Source organism: Peromyscus eremicus, chromosome 3 (genome assembly GCF_949786415.1).
Source record: "Peromyscus eremicus chromosome 3, PerEre_H2_v1, whole genome shotgun sequence".
NCBI lineage: Eukaryota > Metazoa > Chordata > Mammalia > Rodentia > Cricetidae > Peromyscus > Peromyscus eremicus.
The window spans coordinates 1,431,502-1,436,816 of record NC_081418.1 but is presented as its reverse complement, the minus strand read 5'-3'; the positions used below and the strand labels follow the sequence as shown (position 1 = coordinate 1,436,816).

Below are 5,315 nucleotides of genomic sequence, written 5' to 3'. Positions count from 1 at the left end.
TTTTTTAATTGTTGCTCTCAGTTTCTGTGCTGCTGGTTATATTTAGGAAGTAATTTCCAGTGCCAATGTCTTCAAGACTACTTCCTACTTTCTCTTCTATCAGGTTCTGAGTAACTCGATATTTGTTGAGGTCTTTTATCCACTTGGACTTAAGTTTTGTGCATAGTGACAGATATGGATCTATTTGCAATCTTCTATATGTTGACATCCAGTTATGCCAGCACCTTTTGTTGAAGATGCTTACTTCTTTCCATTGTACAGTTTTGGCTTCTTTGTCAAAAATTAGGAGTTCATACGTGTGTGGATTAATGTCAAAGTCTTCAATTCAATTCCATTGGTCTACATGTCTTGTTTTTTATGCCAGTACCAAGCTGTTTTTATTATTGTAGCTCTATAGTAGAGCTTGAAGTCAAGGATCATGATGCCTCCAGAGGTTGCTTTATTGTACAAGATTCTTTTAGCTATCCTGGGCTTTTGAATATAAAAAGAACTCAAGAAACTAGACATCAAAATACCTAACAGTCCAATTAAAAAATGGGCTATGGTGCTAAACAGAGAATTCTCAACAGAAGAATCTCAAATGGCCGAAAGACATTTAAAGAATTGCTCAACATCCTTAGTCATCAGGGAAATGCAAATCAAAATGACTCTGAGATACCACCTTACACCTGTCAGAATGGTTAAGATAAAAAACACTGAAGACTGCCATTTCTGGTGGTGCAGGCCGGTAGGATTTGCTGAAGGAAGCAGAGGCAGGTGGATCTGGAGTTTGAGGACAGCCTGAGACATACATTTTTCCTGGCGTGATTCCGTCCTGCGTGTGTGTTCTGAGGAGCAGTAGGCAGTTTCCTCCGTCCGACTTCTCTCACACCGAAGTGCACGCCTCCACCTCATGGAAGACTCGATGGACATGGACATGAGCTCTCTCAGGCCTCAGAACTACCTTTTCGGTTGTGAACTAAAAGCTGACAAGGATTCACTTTAAGGTGGATAATGATGAGAATGGACACCAGTTATCACTAAGAACGGTTAGTTTGGGGGCAGGGGCAAAAGACAAATTACACATCTTAGAGGCAGAAGCAATGAAGGCAGTCCAATTAAAGTAACACTGGCAACTTAGAAAATGTCTATACAACCAACAGTTTCTCTTGGGGGTTTTGAAATTACACCATCTGTGGTCTTAAGGTTGAAGTGTGGTTCAGGGCCTGTGCACATTAGTGGACAGCACCTAGTAGCTGTAGAGGAAGATGCAGAGTCAGAAGATGAAGATGAGGAAGATGTAAAACTCTTAAGTATGTCTGGAAAACGATCTGCTCCTGGAGGTGGTAACAAGGTTCCGCAGAAAAAAGTAAAACTTGATGAGGATGATGAAGATGATGATGATGATGATTTTGATGATGAGGAAGTTGAAGAAAAAGTTCCAATGACAAAATCTGTATGAGATACCCCAGCCAAAAATGCACAAAAATCAAACCAAAATGGAAAAGACTTAAAACCATCAACACCAAGATCAAAGGGTCAAGAGTCTTTCAAAAAAAAAAAAAAAAAAACAGGAAAAAACTCCTAAAACACCAAAAGGACCTAGTTCTGTAGAAGACATTAAGGCAAAAATGCAAGCAAGTATAGAAAAAGGTGGTACTCTTCCCAAAGTGGAAGCCAAGTTCATTAATTATGTGAAGAATTGCTTCCGGATGACTGACCAGGAGGCTGTTCAAGATCTCTGGCAGTGGAGAAAGTCTCTTTAAGAAAAGGGTTTAAACAGTTTGAAATAATTCCGTCTTACTTAATTTCTGTAACAGTTGATCTATCTGGCTGTCCTTTTTATAATGCAAAGTGAGAACTTTCCTTACTGTGTTTGATAAATGTTGTCCAGCTTCCATTGCCAAGAATGTGTTGTCTAAATTGCCTGTTTAGTTTTCAAGGATGGAACTCCACCCTTTACTTGGTTTTAAGTATGTATGGAATGTTATGATAGGACATAGTAATAATGGTGGTCAGATGTTGAAATGGTAGGGAGACAAATATACATGTGAAATAAACTCAGTATTTTAGTAAAGCAAAAAAAAAAAACACTGAAGACAGCTTATGTTGAAGAGGATGTGGATCAAGGGGAACACTCTTACACTGTTGGTGGGAATGCAAACTTGTACAGCTACTTTGGAAATCAGTATGGCGGTTTCTCAGAAAATTGGGAATCAATCTTACTCAAGACACAGCTATACCACTTGGCATATACCCAAGGAATGCTCAGTCATACCACAAGGACACATGCTCAACTATGTTCATAGCAGCATTATTTGTAATAGCCAGAACATGTAAATAACCCAAATGCCCCCAACTGAAGAATGGATAAAGAAAATGTGGTACATATACACAATGGAGTACTACTCAGCAGAGAAAAACAATGACATCATGAGGTTTGCAAGCAAATGGATGGAACTAGAAAATCCTGAGTGAGGTAATTCAGACTCAGGACAAACATGGTATGTACTCACTCATAAGTGGATACTAGATATAAAACAAAGGATAACCAGACTCAAACCACAGCTCCAGGGAGGCTAGATAATAAGGAGGAGCCTAGGAAGGATGCATGGATCACCCAGCAATGGAAAAATGGATGAGATCTACATGAGCTATCTGGGGGTGGGGGGCGGGTAATGAGGGCAAGAGTTGAGGGAAAGAGAGCTTAGGGTTGTGAGAGGTTTGAGCTGGAATGGGAACAGAGTGGGAGAGCAAGGAAAGAGATGCCATGATAAATGAAGACACTATGGGAATAGGGAGAAGCAGAGTGCTAGGGAGGTTCCCAGGAATCCACAAGGATGACCCCACCTTAGACTACTGGCAATAGTTGAGAGGTGTCTGAACAAGCATACTCTGATGATCAGATGACTGAATACCCTAACTGTCATCATAGAACCCTCATCCAGTGACTGATGGAAGCAGATGCAGAAGTTCACAGCCAGGTCCCAGTTGGAGCTCCAGAAGTCCAATCAATGAGAGAGAGGAGGGATTCTATGAGCAAGGGATATCAAGACCATGACTGGAAAAAGTACAGAGACAACTAGCCAAACTAGTGGAAACGCATGAACTGTGGACAAATAGCTGAGCAGCCCCCATGGTACTGGATTGGGCCCCTTGGATAAACAAGACAGTTGTTTAGCTTGAACTGTTTAGGGGGGGTGGGCAGGCAGTGGGATTGGGACCTGTCCCTAGTGCATGAGCTGGCCTTTTGGAGTCTAGTGCCTGTGGCGAGACACTTTGCGCAGCCTTGGTGAAGGGAGGAGGGGCTCAGACCTGCCTCAACTGAATGTACCAGGCTCTGCTGACTCCTCATGCGAGACCTTGCCTTGGAGGAGGTGGGAATGGGGGATGGGTTGGGGGAGAAGGCTGAGAGGAGGGAGGACAGTGGAATCTGTGGTTGGTATGTAAAATGAATAGAAAATCTCTTAATAAAAAAAAAAAAAACTTTCCCAGCACTCGGGAGGCAAAGCCAGGCAGATCTTTGTGAGTTCGAGGCCAGCCTGGGCTACCAAGTGAGTCCCAGGAAAGGTGCAAAGCTACACAGAGAAACCCTGTCTCGAAGAACCAAAAAAGAAAAAAAAAAACTTATGAAGAGGTGAATTTCAAGTTGTATACGGTGTTTACTGGTTTAAGCAAGTGACATTACAGAAATGTTTTACCTTTAAACAATCTTTAGTCTGTTGATTTTAAAATGAACTAGTATTCTAAATGAAGATCTATGTTTGTTTTGGGGAAAGCTAAATTACATTGAAGTTCGTTCAAAATACAGGACCACATGGTAGATGATGAGGGGAAGACTAGACCAAACTGTTTCCTAACTCCCAGTTCTGGAAATCAACTTCTTTACTTCTTGAAATAATAAAAGAAAGAGTATATACATACATATGTATATAAATATGTATTCAGCAATGTCCTAGCATTTGCTATTAATTGTACCTTAACCCAGTTGCATATTGAGTAGCCATTACAGTCCTTCAAGATTAATGTAACACTTACAGCAGTATGATTTATTTACAAAGAGCTTCTTTGATGTTCTTTTTAAAATGGTCCAGTGAAGTTGTACGTCTTCCATCCAAATATGGTTTAATTTGAGTTCCAAATTCAGTCCTGCAAATGAATGTGAATACTCAAGTGTATCTTTCTTGGATTTGAGTGAGACATGTATAGATCCCATGTCAGCTGACCTCTTAAGAATTTTCAAGACTGTCTTCTTCATCACCACGGTTCACTGAAGGCGGTTGGTATTCATCCTATGATACTTCTCTACCTAGGATTCAGACATTATTCCATCAGGTATGACCCAGTTTTGCTCTAGAGTCGTGGTTCTCAACCTGTGGGTTGAGACTCCTTTGGGGGTGGTCATATGTCAGTTATCTTGCACATCAGATATTTACATTACAATTCAAACAGTAGCAAAATTACAGTTATGAAGTAGCAGTGAAATAATTATATGGTTGGGAGTCACCACAACATGAGGAGCTGTATTAAAGGATTCTAGCATTAGGAAGGTTGAGAACAACTGCTCTAGAAGATTATCCCTCCTTCACAGGGCACAGAGTTGTTGGGTGGAATAATCAAGATATCATGCAATCCCTTAGCAAAAGAGGTCATCCTGATATCCATAGGATAACTCAGCCTAGGCCATCAGAGACTAACTTAGACAGAGACGTACATGGAACTGAACAATTACAGTGATAGCCCTTTGAAGACATTTCTACTGGTTCTTTTAGATTGAGATTCTCACCATTCTCTGGACCCTCTTCTTATGCATACTTATTTCAGTTTGTAAATCAACTACTCAGTACTGCTCTCTCTCTTCTTTCTTCCTTTTCTTTTTCTACATATGAGTGTCTTGCCGGCATGTGTGTTTGTGTGCTATGTGCATTCCTGGTCATCATTGAGGTCAGAAGAGGGCATCAGATTCCCCGGGCCTGGAGTTTCAGACTTGTGTGAGCTGCCATGTGGCTGGTGGAAACCAAACTGGAACTCTGGAAGAGCAGCCCAAGCTCTTTCTTGCTGAGCCACCACTCCAGCCCTTCTTTATTCTTCTCCAGATTAAGTTACTGTTTTACTCTTGCTTGTAAACAAAGAGCCCCACAGCTGAGCTGTGCTGCAGGGCCTGTAGAAACTTTCTTTCTGGAAAACCTGTCTCAAGGCCAGCACTCTCTGCTCTCTTCAAAGTCTTCATCTCTGGATTAGTGGCATGAGGACACAAAGTGGAGATCCTTCAAAAGAATGAAGAAAGGACAGGAAACAAGATGAACAAAGATATTTGTAACAAATATTTAATACTT

At 41.1% G+C, this 5,315-nt stretch overlaps 1 pseudogene; it reads left to right on the top strand.

The window, feature by feature from the left end:
- Positions 1–799: 799 nt before the first annotated feature.
- Positions 800–1,745, top strand: LOC131905625 (nucleophosmin-like; annotated as a pseudogene).
- The last annotated feature ends 3,570 nt before the right edge of the window (positions 1,746–5,315 follow it).